Source organism: Heteronotia binoei, chromosome 1, assembly GCF_032191835.1.
Source record: "Heteronotia binoei isolate CCM8104 ecotype False Entrance Well chromosome 1, APGP_CSIRO_Hbin_v1, whole genome shotgun sequence".
Lineage (NCBI taxonomy): Eukaryota > Metazoa > Chordata > Lepidosauria > Squamata > Gekkonidae > Heteronotia > Heteronotia binoei.
In genome coordinates, this window is record NC_083223.1 from 112,334,255 (window position 1) to 112,350,152 (window position 15,898).

Sequence of the window (15,898 nt, forward strand, 5' to 3'; positions counted from 1 at the left end):
GAACTCTTTTCTTGCTGTTTTCTTTCTGATGCACACTGCTCTTTCACAGTGCTGAGATATTGAGGACTTTGAAGAGTGAGGTGCTTATTTACTGTCTTGTTTTATCTGAGCTTAAGACCATTGGTCAAAGAAGCTAACAAATAAAAGGAAAGAGAGTGAGATGCTTTCTGCAGCTCAGGCAGTTTTTTTCCAGATTGCCAGCTCTGAGTTGGGAAATACCTGGAGATTTTGGGTGGAGCCTGAGCGGTGGGTGTTGCCTTCCGACACACTTCTGGTGATGTCAGGGGTTGTGGCATATGCAAATAAATTATGCAAATTTTATACTAATTAGTTACTGGAAAGCTTTTTCTACAAATGACCCCTGGATCCAGGACTCTAACATAATCCTTGAGTTAATTAAGAATTCTGTGTTCATATTGGCCTATATTCTATTACTGAGTCTTGGTTTTCTTCCCCACTCCAGGTGACTAATTAGCACTTACCTTGTGGTGAAATTCCATCAATGACTCCCTTCTGCTGAGTGAGGAATGCTGCTCCATTGAAGGAAGTATTGTTTTGTCCAAAGAAAAGACACATAGCTGTGCAGTGCATCTTACAGTGTCTAGCTCTCCTGTGATAAGTAAGTCTGAACAATTGTCAGCATTGGGCACTTTAAGGGGAATAGTGCTGATGCACTGTTATGTAACTCCTACTATACCAGCTAATGAAAGGCATGTGAGAATCATGTGCAGCTAGTTAAGAATTGGGTAACATGATTGGCTAGCTGCACTATATCAACAGAGAGCCTAACTCTCATTCTCTGTGGGTTGATGAATACGGAGGACGTGCAGAGGTGCGGAGAGCTATTGTGATCAGAGGCTGTTACTCTGTCGGACTGACTGATGATGATGATGACTTGGTATGTGTAAGACTACTCTCTTGGACTGTGACTGTGTACTGCTAACTTGGATGGACTGAACTTGCTGTGTATTGACTATCTGCCTGCCTATTACTACTCTATTGCCTTACCCCAAATACAACTGATTCAACTGGCTTGTTGGAGTTTTTGTCTTCATAGAACTTTTACTGGTGGCTGCACTTATCAGGGCACTCATACCTGCAGAACTTCCACGCACACTGACATCGGTTGTGGGCCCAGCGTGGTCTACGGGGGAGTAAGCTCTGTCTGCTGCAGCTTTTTCCAGAAGTTCTACTCGTGAGTAAGCCAAACAGTTTTTGGGCGTGGCACTTTGTATGTGTATAAGGCAAACCATGGAGTCCAGCGTACATGTCTCTGGCTTCCTCATTAAGAGGCTTAATGGAGACAACTACGTCACATGGTCAGAGAAAGTCACCATGCTGTTGAAGTACCAAGGGTTGTGGGAGTATGTGGCAACTCCGCCAGACTTAACAGTGTTACATGCTGCTGATGATGCGGATGTAATAGCCAAACATCGGAGTAACGATGATAAGGCGTTCTCATTAATTGGCTTAACCTTGGAAGATTCACAGCTCATCCATGTTAAAGGGTCTACTACTGCCAAGTCGTGTTGGGATGCACTGAAGGCTCTATATGTGAGAGAGAGCGTCGGGTCCCACATTTTCCTAATGAAGAAGCTCTTAAGTGCACGTTTGGAGACAGGTGGAGACATGATGACTCACCTGGAATACATGAAGCGCACTTTACTCCAACTGCAGGAAAAGGAGGTAACTTTTTCTTCCCTGCAGCAGGTGTACATAATCCTCTGTTCCCTGGACCAGAGCTATGATCAATTTGTGGCTAACCTTGATGTTGTTCCACAAGCTGAGCTCACCGTGTCCAGCATTTCCCACCGACTGCTGAATGAGGCGATGAGGAGGAGAGACGCAGCTCAATTCCATGAGGCTCCAGCCCATTCAACTAATGTTCCTGCCCGGGAGGTTCTTAAAGGGGCAGAATGCAAAGCAGCTGCAGCTAAAGCATGTGCTGTACGTAAGTGCTACTTGTGTGGAAGTTGCAAGCACCTACAACACCAGTGTGGCTTGAACAAAAGGAAACATTCTCCTGCTGTTACTAAAGGAGGTGGGTGTAATGTTATCATTAATGATTCCTCCTGCAGTAGCCAGCAATTTATGATTGACAGTGGTGCGACAAAGCACATTGCCAAGGATAGAAGGCTTTTTGAGACATTCACTCCTACACAAGGTCAGTGTGTGAAGCTCGCAAACGGGCTGTCTGCCAATGTAGCAGGGAGTGGTCTTATCAACATCCCTAGCCTTGGGAGAAAGTTACACATGCTTAATGTTCCAAGCCTGAACTATAATTTGCTTTCAGTTTCAGCCTTGACTGAACAGCACTTTAAAGTTTGTTTTACAGCTACAGACTGCAACATATGTGCAGATGGTATATCTGCTAAAGCCAAGAGGAAAGGCGACCTATATTTCCTTGAGAAGGAGCGTTCAGTGCAGCATGTGAGTACAAATAAACCACCACATGATAATTGCATACATCTCTGGCATCGCAGACTGGGGCATATCAATTTCCAGGCGGTGAAGAAGACTCTTCAAGCGGCTGGAATTACCCCCAAACCATGCGGATGTTTCATAGAATGTGAAGTATGCAAGGCTGTCAAGTCCAAAGCAGCAGCAACTATGTCTCCTAGCAAGTTTCAGACTAATGAGATACTTGACTTAGTGTTCCTCGACCTGATTGGCCCATTCCCTACGAGGAGTTTGGGCGGGGCAAGGTTCTGTTTATGCATAGAAGACCATTTTTCCCGGTATGGTTTCTGCTTCCTTCTTAGGTCTAAGGCGGAAACATTCCAGGCATTCTACAACTGGCTTCGCTTTGTGCAACGGAAGACAGGCAAAGTTCCTAAGTCTATTCTCAGTGATAATGGGTCTGAATTCTGCAATGAGAGAATGATTTCTTTGTGCAGGAGATATGGCATTGAACAAAAATGTACCGCTCCTTATAGACCCCAGCACAATGCCTTCTGCGAAAGAAGGAACCAATCCCTGTACAATATGTGTATGGCTATGTTAAAAGACAGTGATTTACCCTTGAGCTACTGGGGGGAGAGCATGATGTGTGCTTCTCATGTACTAAATTTGTCTTGGTCATCTGCTATAGGAAGGATTCCTGCAGAAGCCTGGTATGGCAAGAAGCCCTCCATAGAGCATGTAAAGATCTTTGGGATCCCTGCATACGTCCACATCCCAAAGGAGCTCAGAAGGAAGGGAAAAGACAAAGCTGAAAAGTTGTTGTTTGTTGGTTATTCTAACAATCATCGAGCTTTCAGGTTCTGCCATGCTGGAGAGAAGAAGATAACGACCAGCGCGTCGGCAACTTTCCTTGAGAGATCTGTTGGCTGGCAGCGAACATCCTCGACTCTAATCCTGCCGACAGCAGAGAAACAAGAGACACCACCCGTTCCTAGGAAGGGGAGGAGGAGCCCGTCGCCCAGCAACGGAGGAGTCAAGGAGGAGCCATTAACCCCTGCATCTCCAGGAGCTGGTGTTTCACAGCAGCAGATGGCAGCACAACAGACAGTGTCTGATGAATCTGCAGAACCGGTGCTTCGGAGGTCGTCACGTGAGACGAGGCCACCGGATTGCTACAGTCCAGGACAGGCATGTACTGTGATTGCAGAGCCCTCTAACTTTGAGAGTATTCAGCATTTATCACAGGAGGAACAGTCTGGATGGCACGCTGCAATGAGGTCTGAGCTAGAGTCCCTGCGTAACCTGCACGTCTATGAAGAAACCACTCTACCGCCCGGTCAGAGACTCATAGGGTGTAAATGGGTGTATAAACTCAAGCCTGGCACAGATGGTACTACTCAGTACAAGGCCAGACTTGTAGCCCAGGGATTCTTGCAAGGGGGGCAAGATTACGATGAAACTTTTGCTCCAACCCTTAAATCCACTTTACTTTACTGTGCTCTCACTATCGCAGCAAAACAGCACTGTATGATTAGGCATCTTGATGTTAAAACAGCCTACTTGCATGCCCCATTGAGACACTGTGTGTATATGAAGAAACCACCAGGTGCCTCTGGTGTCAATGATAATGACAATGATAATGCTTGTTGGTTGCTTAAGAAATCCTTATATGGGTTAAAGCAGGCTGGATTCGAATGGAATCAGCATTTGGTAGATAACCTTAAAATGTTAGGTTATAAGCAAGGAGTTGCAGATCCCTGTGTGTTCACTAAACAGAAGGGAGAGCAACAATGCACCATCCTAATCTTTGTGGATGATTTGGCCATAATATGTAAATCTGCCAAAGTAATGAATGATACTATTGATGCTCTAAGGTCCAAATTTACTGTGAGAGATCTAGGAGAGATCAAGCAATATGTTGGCCTAGAGATAAAAAAAGTAGATGGTGGATACAGAGTATCACAAAGGGCAAAAATATCCCATTTGCTAAAACAGTTTAAAATGGACCAGTGCAAAGGGGTGCAAAGTCCTATGTTCCCATGTAATGAGTCAGACAGCGAACAGAGTCCACTGTTCGATCAGGGGATATATCAATTCCTGATTGGCAGCTTGTCATATCTTGCTAATTGGTCCAGACCGGACATAGCCATGGCCACTAATGTATTGGCAAGAGCAATGAAAGAGCCAAGGCAGAAACATTGGCTAGCAGCTAAGCATATCTTAAGATACTTAAAGCAGACCATGGATTTAAGTCTATTCATAACTCCTACTGGAGAACTTACCATGCTTGCTTATGCAGATGCTAGTTTCGCCAACGATCCTGATACTAGGCAATCTACTACAGGAATGGCTATCTTTCTGGGTGGCGCCCTGGTTGGGTGGCCGTCACTGAAGCAAAGACACGTGGCTCTGTCTACGTGCGAGGCAGAATACGCGGCCTTGAGCGCTATATGTACTGAACTCATATGGTTCAAGCAATTGTTGTTAGACTTTGGAATACGTCATGTCAATCCCATAATTGTGAGGGAAGACAATCAGGCTGCTATACAGTTAGCAACAACTCTTGGTGTCAAGAGTAGGTCCAAACATACTGATGTACGTTTCCATAACGTTAAGCAATGCTTGGAGGATAGACTAATCGTGCTTGAATACTGTGAAACCAATGACAATGTTGCAGACTTGTTTACAAAGGTTCAAACACATGTGAAGCATAAAGAAAGCTGTCTATCATTAGGTCTTAAAAAAATGTGAAAAGCAGTAATGTCATGCTGTAGAAATATTTTAACTATGAATGTTAAAGTTACATGCAATGTATAGCCCATGTTGTTACATAAGGGGGAGGATGTCAGCATTGGGCACTTTAAGGGGAAAAGTGCTGATGCACTGTTATGTAACTCCTACTATACCAGCTAATGAAAGGCATGTGAGAATCATGTGCAGCTAGTTAAGAATTGGGTAACATAATTGGCTAGCTGCACTATATCAACAGAGAGCCTAACTCTCATTCTCTGTGGGTTGATGAATACAGAGGACGTGCAGAGGAGTGGAGAGCTATTTTGATCAGAGGCTGTTACTCTGTCGGACTGACTGATGATGATGATGACTTGGTATGTGTAAGACTACTCTCTTGGACTGTGACTGTGTACTGCTAACTTGGATGGACTGAACTTGCTGTGTATTGACTATCTGCCTGCCTATTACTACTCTATTGCCTTACCCCAAATACAACTGATTCAACTGGCTTGTTGGAGTTTTTGTCTTCATAGAACTTTTACTGGTGGCTGCACTTATCAGGGCACTCATACCTGCAGAACTTCCACGCACACTGACACAATCATGCTTGTTCATCCCATGGGAGCAAGCAGCCAGTTGTAGGATGAAAATATCCATGACTGGATTATTTCCCAAAAGATGACTGTTAGCTCTGGCTGAGAAAACAAGTGACAAAAAGAATTTGAGCTAATCTGAAACTAGTTTCAGTTTGATCATCCATTTGCTAACTCACCAAATCAAGCATTGCTGGTCAATCACACATAACAGCTCATAAGGATCTTGATAAGATCTTCCTCACTTTTTGCAGGACATGAAAGAAGAAGACAACACACTGGAAAGTCACAGATCATGACTGGTGGTTTGTGTTTAACATGGTGTATTGCAACTTCTATAAGACTGGTTTAGACTATATTCCAGATGTTTGGAAAATATTCAGAATGAAACATGCCTTGTTAAAGAATGCTTGGTGACTGGTGACTACAGCAGAAGTGGTATTGGTTTGATTTCCAATGTGTCAAAAACCTCTTTTGGGACGGAATGCAAACTTAGTTCTGAAATAGATGGGGGAGACAGACAAGGATGGCTGAGGTGGGAAACAGGCCAAGCAAAGCTGCAATTAATATATGTTGTGTGACTTTTCCTCAGCTCAAACTTAGATGAAATAATATGGGTAGAGAATATTAGAATATTAATTTATTCAAATGATTTCTATGTTACACTCTCCAGAATCTGCCTCAGGCAACATAACAACCACACTATGTTAAAATGTTCAGCATACTTAACTGAAAGTACATAGACTTGTGTGTTCGAAGCAAATCCTGTTGGCAGGTGAAGTGCCATCGTCTATTCCTGGCTTATATATAATTTACTGGGCATGTTCTGATAAGCAACAAGTCAGTCCTGGATGTCAACAGAATATTAAGGTTTGGAGATGCATATGAAAGAAGCATCATAACTCAGTTACTGACTTCCTTTCCATAAAGGAAATATTGTTTCAAGAAAGCTGTTCTAATGATCAAGTTTACCACAGGAATGTGTCAGCAATTATCATGCAGAGATGTTGTGTTTTTTCCTTTCAATTTTCCAACATGACTATCTGGCATCTACTAAATGCTGAGACAGACAGTGATCCTGGACCTTGGACTGTGGAGAATGGGGAAATGATGATGGAATAACACTTCTAATTATCATGTTTGTGCCTGGAAAAAGAATTGTGCCTCCTTTCATCATCTTAAGTAGGAAGAATATCTGTTCTGCTTAAGTTCCCTGAGGACTGGGCAGTTGCCATGAGCAGAGATGACAGCTTTAAAAAACCCCCAATGAGATTGCAGTAATTAACACTTTGGTTTTCAATGAACAAATCCAGTGAGATCTTGATACCGAAACTCACAAAGGGTGTGTGTATAATGTAACAGCAATGGAATTAAGTACCTAAAAGTTAAGAAGATCAGTTTGGGTTAAGCCACCCCCCCCTTTTTTTTGTTCTCAATTGCAATGGAACCATTGACTCTATAGAGCTTAGCCATTTCCATATACAAGTGGCATTCTCATGTTTTCTCCAATCCATTTCCATCTAACAGTATAGTAGAACCTCAGAGATGGCTCCAGCATCTGTGCTGTATCTTCCTTGTAGGAAAGAGTTGGAAATGTAGGTTTTCTTTTGCAAGGTACAGTTCCAGAGTTCTCAGATTTACTTGCCAAAGACTGAATGCAACACTACTAGCCTGGTCTTTCAGGGAAAAACCACAAAACTGACATGTTTTATCTTCTGTCACAGCAAATAGTGACCTGCTACTCATAAAAGCTGTCCCTAAATATGTTAGTAGGCAGAGCAGCTGAAATGAACAAATTGCAGGAAGAGAAAGCATTAAATGACTGCTCGCAATTTCAGTCTTGTGTGGCTTTTCATCCATTTTTTTAAGTGTGAAGAAGAATAGAACTCTTCAAACATATAGTTTAGATACATTTAGCGGCATTTTTAAAAGAACAGCAATTTTAATTCTTCATGATTAATTGTAAGATATTTAACTCCAACAACATGTTAATTTATAATACTGTAAAAAATCTAAAACAAATATTAATATTAATATATATGTTCCATGAATAACAAATAATAAAAATTCAAGCTAGGCACTGTGAAATTTTCCATTTCCGCTATAATTTCAGTTGCAGTAAGTTCCTAGTTTGACTCACTACAAATGTCATTATAGGAGAATACAGTAAATTCTAAAGAACTATCTATTCACCATATAAACAAAGGTGTAAAGAAATAAATGAGAGGCAAGGAGATGGCTTAAGAAGTGATTTTATTTGATTGTATAAGAAGCCTGAGAGACCTCCAAACCCAAGTGAAGGTAAAATGCTTTGGCTGCCACCACCAGCAGGTGTTTTGGGACCCAGGTGCTACTGTTCATCCATAACTTTGGCATGGGAACTCCTATAGTTATGAAGGTTTGCAAGAAAAAAAAAACCCTTTAATTTCCTGAAGTAGCAACACTGAGAGGTTTGGGGGCATGGCTGAGTGTTCAATGAAATGTAGCAATTTGGAGATGTACATTCAGATATTGTATCAGGTTTTTTTTGGATGTGTAGACATATGGGCATCTGGATGGTGTTTGGTATTTGGGGGGATACTGGTAAATGGATACTTTAAAATACCAGTAATGTTCAGGAATATTCGTAACTGGCATTTTAAGACTCCTCGGACTGAGCCCGCCTTTGGCGGGGGAGGGCGGGATATAAAAATAAATTTACTTTACTTACTTACTTTACTTTTCTTCTATTTTACAGTGTGTCTTTCACTGTCTTCAGGTCTTTCTTGGTACTAGCTTGTCAGGTTGGTTTGGCTTGAATTTTCTGCTTTGGCATTGACGCTGTTGGTTCTACTGGGATTATCTGGTTTGACATTGGTGCTTTTGGACTTGCCTCATTGGCCCACGGTCCTGCAGAGATTCTCTGGTTTGACATTAGTTCTGTTAGGTTTTCAACAGATAGCTTTTCTTCAATCAGATTCTCTGTTTTAACACTGGTCAGGCTTGCTGCTGAGACTCTGAGAATCTCTGGTTGGATGCTGGTTTTCTTGGGATTGTTGGTTCTGTATGCATTTGGAGGCTTTTTGGTTAGTGGCTGCTCTTGTGTTTTGCTGTTGGCTTCTTTATCCAAGAAAACATGGAATTGGGGCACCTTGTTCAGGGGGCCATATAATTAAATCCCTTAACCCAATCTTCTTGAAACATAAGGGGAATCTTTAGTGGACAGGCAGGACTATGTTCTCCATAGTTTTGATGTCATTAGCTTGAAAAACAGCCACTCCACTTCTCAGAAACAGTCCTCCCATAGGAAATAATGGACCTTCAAAATGTTAGGATTCTGGGGAAAACCCACAAAGCTGAGTACTAAAATGGGCCCTGACCTAGATAGTCCAGGTGAGCCCAGTCTCATTGGATCTTAGAAGCGAAGCAGGACCGACCCTGGCAAGTACTTGGATGGCAGACCTCCAAGGAATAACAGGGTCAGAGTGTAGAGGCAGGCAATAGCAAGCCACCTTTATGAAATGTCCAAACCCAGTAGGGCTCCCAGAAGTCAACTATGACTTCCAGGCATGCACATGCATGTGCACACATATGGGCACACTAGGGTGACCATAATGTCTGAAGGCCAGCCAGGGACACTGGGGGGGGGTGGGGGGGGTGTGCGCGCGCGAAGCGCGTGCGCCGCCGGAAACAGGAAGTGACGTCACTTCCGGTGATGTCATGCCACCACCGGAAACAGGAAGTGGCATCACTTCCTGTGACATCATTACCCCCGCGTCACCTGCCGGAAACAGGAAGTGACTTCACAGCACTTCCTGTGACGTCCCCAAAAATCCCCCAAATATCACCGCCGGAAACAATTTTGTTCTCAAATCCTGTATATACTTCATCAGTATATGGGATAAGGCACTTTCTCAACTGTGCTGCATAATGCAGCCTATTTATTTTGTCCTGTTGGCTCTGTTGGCTCTATCTGCGCCACCTTCATCACTTTCGGGGTGTGGATCCCCCAGTGGGGTGGTCTCCCGACTCCCTCCGCTGACTGTTTCTGATAGCCCTGCGCCCCCTCTTTCATTTGATATGTGTCCCGTGCGGGTGCCACCCTCCCGCCGGGAGATGCCGCAAAATGAGCCCCCTTGAGGCTTATGGCGGCAGGGCTCGGGGGAAGCGAGCTAGACTGCTGTTCTTTTGAGGGGTTATAGAGTGTTTCGAGCCCGTCCCTGTGGCATCGGTCCCATCGTTGTGGGACCAAGGGGGCCGGCGCAGCGGCACGCCGAAGCAGCCTGTCACTAATAACACCGGTCAAGATGCAGGACAGGAACCTGGAAGTGACCGACAGGCTGCTTCAGCGTGCCGCTGCGCCGGCCCCCTGGGCCCCACAATGATGGGACCGATGCCACAGGGACGGGCTCGAAACACTCTATAACCCCTCAAAAGAACAGCAGTCTAGCTCGCTTCCCCCGAGCCCTGCCGCCATAAGCCTCAAGGGGGCTCATTTTGCGGCATCTCCCGGCGGGAGGGTGGCACCCGCACGGGACACATATCAAATGAAAGAGGGGGCGCAGGGCTATCAGAAACAGCCGGCGGAGGGAGTCGGGAGACCACTCCACTGGGGGATCCACACCCCGAAAGTGATGAAGGTGGCGCAGATAGAGCCAACAGAGCCAACAGGACAAAATAAATAGGCTGCATTATGCAGCACAGTTGAGAAAGTGCCTTATCCCATATACTGATGAAGTAAATACAGGATCTGAGAACAAAATTGCACTAGAAGACACAAACACAAAGCTCCCTTACACTGAATCAGTGCTTGGGTCCACCAAAGTCAGTATTGTCACATAAGAGAAGCCCTGTTGGATCAGGCCAGTGGCCCCTCCAGTCCAACACTCTGCGTCACATAATAACATAAGAGAAGCCCTGTTGGATCAGGCCAGTGGCCCATCCAGTCCAACACTCTGCATCACATAACAACATAAGAGAAGCCCTGTTGGATCAGGCCAGTGGCCCATCCAGTCCAACACTCTGCATCACATAACAACATAAGAGAAGCCCTGTTGGATCAGGCCAGTGGCCCATCCAGTCCAACACTCTGCGTCACATAACAACATAAGAGAAGCCCTGTTGGATCAGGCCAGTGGCCCATCCAGTCCAACACTCTGCATCACATAAGAACATAAGAGAAGCCCTGTTGGATCAGGCCAGTGGCCCATCCAGTCCAACACTCTGCGTCACATAAGAACATAAGAGAAGCCCTGTTGGATCAGGCCAGTGGCCCATCCAGTCCAACACTCTGCGTCACATAAGAACATAAGAGAAGCCCTGTTGGATCAGGCCAGTGGCCCATCCAGTCCAACACTCTGCATCACATAAGAACATAAGAGAAGCCCTGTTGGATCAGGCCAGTGGCCCATCCAGTCCAACACTCTGCGTCACATAAGAACATAAGAGAAGCCCTGTTGGATCAGGCCAGTGGCCCATCCAGTCCAACACTCTGCATCACATAACAACATAAGGAGGGAGGGAGGGAAGGAAGGGAGGAAGGGAAGAAGGGAAGAAGGGAAGAAAGGAAGAAGGGAGGGAGGGAAGGAAGGAAGGAAGGGAGGGAAGGGAGGGAGGAAGGAAGGGAGGGAAGGAAGGAAGGAAGGAAGGAGGGAAGGAAGGAAGGAAGGGGGAGGGAGGGAGGGAAGGAAGGAAGGAAGGAAGGGGGAGGGAGGGAGGGAGGGAAGGAAGGAAGGAAGGAAGGAAGGGGGGAGGGAAGGAAGGAAGAAAGGAAGGGAGGGAGGAGGGAGGGAAGGAAGGAAGGGAAGGGAGTGAGGGAAGGAAGGAAGAAAGGAAGAAAGGGAGGAGGGAGGGAGGGAAGGAAGGAAGGAAGGGAAGGGAGTGAGGGAAGGAAGGAAGAAAGGAAGAAAGGGAGGAGGGAGGGAGGGAAGGAAGGAAGGAAGGGAAGGGAGTGAGGGAAGGAAGGAAGGAAGGAAGGAAGGAAGGAAGGGAGGGAGGGAGGAGGGAGGGAAGAAAGGAAGGCCGCCCCCCGCCCCCCCCGCTTTCGGCCCCCTTACCTTATTCCAGGGCGGCGGATCCAGCGGCGGCGGCGGCGGGGAGTCCTCCGGCGGCGGCCTCGCGACGAGGGAGGGAGGGAGCTGCCGGGGCTGGCCTCTGGAGGCCTCCAGGGACCAGCGCCGGCTGCTCCGCGGCTTCCCTGCGGCCTCCGCTGGTCCCTGGAGGCCCTCCAGAGACTCTGGAGGGCCTCCAGGGACCAGCGGAGGCCGCGGGGAAGCCTTCGCTGGCCGGCGCTGGTCCCGGAAGGCCTTCCAGAGCCTCTGGAAGGCCTTCCGGGACCAGCGCCGGGTGCCCCGCGGCTTCCCCGCGGCCTCCGCTGGTCCCTGGAGGCCCTCCAGAGACTCTGGAGGGCCTCCAGGGACCAGCGGAGGCCGCGGGGAAGCCTTCGCTGGCCGGCGCTGGTCCCCGAAGGCCTTCCAGAGGCTCTGGAAGGCCTTCCGGGACCAGCGCCGGGTGCCCCGCGGCTTCCCCGCGGCCTCCGCTGGTCCCTGGAGGCCCTCCAGAGACTCTGGAGGGCCTCCAGGGACCAGCGGAGGCCGCGGGGAAGCCTTCGCTGGCCGGCGCTGGTCCCCGAAGGCCTTCCAGAGGCTCTGGAAGGCCTTCCGGGACCAGCGCCGGGTGCCCCGCGGCTTCCCCGCGGCCTCCGCTGGTTCCTGGAGGCCCTCCAGAGACTCTGGAGGGCCTCCACGGACCAGCGGAGGCCGCGGGGAAGCCTTCGCTGGCCGGCGCTGGTCCCGGAAGGCCTTCCAGAGCCTCTGGAAGGCCTTCCGGGACCAGCGCCGGGTGCCCCGCGGCTTCCCCGCGGCCTCCGCTGGTCCCTGGAGGCCCTCCAGAGACTCTGGAGGGCCTCCAGGGACCAGCGGAGGCCGCGGGGAAGCCTTCGCTGGCCGGCGCTGGTCCCCGAAGGCCTTCCAGAGGCTCTGGAAGGCCTTCCGGGACCAGCGCCGGGTGCCCCGCGGCCTCTCCGCGGCCTCCGCTGGTCGCTGGAGGCCCTCCAGAGTCTCTGGAGGGCTTCCAGCGACCAGCGGAGGCCACGGAGAGGCCTCCACCACTGCCGCCGGGCCCCGCGCGCGGGCGGGGAAGGCGGGGAGTGAGGGTGGGAGCGTCCCTGCGCGTGCGCAGGGGCCCTGCGCAGGCGCAGGGACGCTCCCTCCCTCACTCCCCGCCTTCCCCGCCCGCGCCCGCGGCCCACCGGCTCCGGGGCTGCCTAAACCGGGACCTTTAATGGTCCCGGTATAGGCAGCCCGGGATCCGGGATTGGGTGGCCAGATCCGGGAATGTCCCGGGAGACCGGGACGGTCTGGCCACCCTAGGGCACACACACACACAAGCTGAATACTGAAATGGAATGGGGGGGGGGGCAAATAACCTAGAAAACTGGTATTTATGACCTTTCAGAAATCTGAATCTGAAAGGTACTGACTTTTTTTTTCAGGTGCACATCCCTATGTGGCAAAATGTATTCCCAATAAAAGAAAGGGATATATTTAGATGCAAAACACAAATAAATTAGGGAGTCAAAGGGACTTAGGTAAATGTAAATAAAAGCATAGACACCAGACTGGCTAAACACATTTCCTAGCATAATGTAAAAATATATATAGCATCTGGTGACTGAAACCCCATGGTTCTGCTTTCTGCTTCTGCTTTCTCCAGCATCATGAGCAGGTACAGGACAGAACAAAGAGCCAATAGCTAAGTGGCTCTTTTAAAATGTTTGAATTTTAGAGTCAAGTTATTACTGTGGGTATCTCCAGTGGCAATCTGGGAGGCTCATCCCCTCACCTAGGTCAGCTGAGATTCCATGTTCCAATCTAGAGGTACTGTAGGCTATTCAAGCATATTTCCTCAGGCCTGCCAGACCTAGAGGCATTTATACCAATCTCCCAGAATGTACAATCCCCTTCCCATCCACTGACATTCCTCCTGGGGATTGTGATAGTCAAACCTTTCCATTTTAGACACAGAGGGAGAGGATTTTAGGGAGGGGTAGTGGGCCCTGTTGCCACACAGATATTTTAATATTCCTGTTGACCAAAAAGCAGACAGTAACAAGCAAAATTGCAAAACACAAATTAATTGGCATGATTTTCACTTGTGAAGAAATTATGACAGGTAGAACAAAAATTGTATACGTGTTAGATGTGTAATGCACAAGAGGGTAAGGAAACAATGAAGAGTCCAAGACCACGTGTGTGATAGACATTAATTTTCTTCATACAGCACACTTTTTATTGTTCTGAAAGGAAGACTAATTCAATGCATTATTTCAGCATAGCATTATTTGAAATTGTTAGCTTGACTGGAAACTACTGATGCAGGCAGCCTCCAACGTTTCCATGATTACAAAGTATTTTAAGAATAAACAACAAAGATTTCTGGCACCTTAAAGACTAACACATTTACTGTGACTTAAGCTTTCATGGTCCAAAGCCCATTTTGCCAGCCACATGAACTGTTCTTTTCAGTTGGAAGGTATATGTCATGACAATTTATACATTGTACCAGAAGGACGGGGAAATCTATATATGTATGCCAACTGAAAGTAAACTTTTATGTAGATAATAAAATCCATTCCAGACAACAAAAGAAAATTGGTGTATATTTGTGTGTGAGGTAAGAAGCATTGTTAATTTTAAATGTACCACAATTTATTTTATTTTATTTTATTTTATTTTACTTCATTTGTCATTCAGCTTTCTTGATAAAACTCAAGGTGGCTTATGGAGCTGAGAAATCAGCAAAGACCAGTGTCATACATACAATGAACCATGCAATACAACTGATACAGCTACCTCTGTGGAATATTTCAAGAATGGTATTTTCCACAGCATAGGAGAAAAATCCTGTTATGTTTTGCTGCTATTTCAAAGAAGCTTGCAAAAACAAGTAGATTTTCCTACGTTTAAAAGAATTCCAAATTTCATTCACATAGGTGACAAGCAGGCCTCGGATTCAGCAGAAGCTCACAGGAGCACAGCTCCTGAACCTTTCTGAGGGTTCCTCCTCCTCCTCCTTTCCATTTTGCCCATTGAATAGTAGGTGCAGCTGTGTAACAATCCATGGATGAGCTCCACCACCTATTTTTCTACAAAACAACCCCTGGTGACAGGTGTCACAAAGACATGTCACATAGGGCCAACCAGGGTCTGTTGCTGCTCCCAAGAACTTTGTACATCAACAGCTCTTGCAAAGTCTTCAGAGATGCTGGGGATGTACAGGTTGTGCATATGCCAAGATTGGCAGACCACTATACTCTGTGCCATTGTAAAAAAATCCCAGCTGGGTCGAATCTCTAAAACTGCATATTATTCACAGACAACTATACTACTACTACCGCACGCTCCCTTGGGTTGCTTGTGGGATTAATCTGGTCCTGCACAGATTGTCACCATTATGTAGAAATTCTTCCTTTCCATGTGACAGCACTGGTTCTCATTTATTATGGAACACTCCCAGTGCCCGTTCACATGGCAATCCCTGTACATCAAAGATTGCACTTAGGCAGACTGATTATTCTTCAGGTGCATCTGTAATTCTGGCCAACAGCACATACATGCCAAAAACTCAAAGCATGCCTTTCCCCACATGACAGTGTGTCATCCCTAGCTTAAACATCATTTGCTGATGCAGTGCATCTTAATGTCAGGCAGCTAAAGACCAAAATCTTCGTTGTACTCTGAACTGACCTCTCAATTGTCCATTGCTGTTCTGTCTTCCAATAACTTCAAGACATTTTTCTTTTTTCATTTGTGTCATCTGTAACTTTCAAGTCTCTATAAGCTTCATGAATAATGATACTATCTTTAAATGGCCTGCACTGCAGGTCAGTCAGTAATTATGAACTTCTTTCTATAAGTTACTTTTGTGTCAATGAAGTGTAATCACAATGGCTTAATTAGAGTTCTTTCACTATGGAATCATGAACACAATCATCTGTGAATCTGGGCAAGTCACATTTCCATTTTTTGTTGGAAAGACTTGCACAGAAGATTGGCAGAAGTTTAATTTAAATTATTCAAAAGGTCAGCAAAGGAATTGAGTCAGCTGACCCAGAGGAGACCTGAATTTGCCATTCTTCCCACTACCTACGATCTTACACTAAATTTGCTAAATCTACCATATTTGAGGAG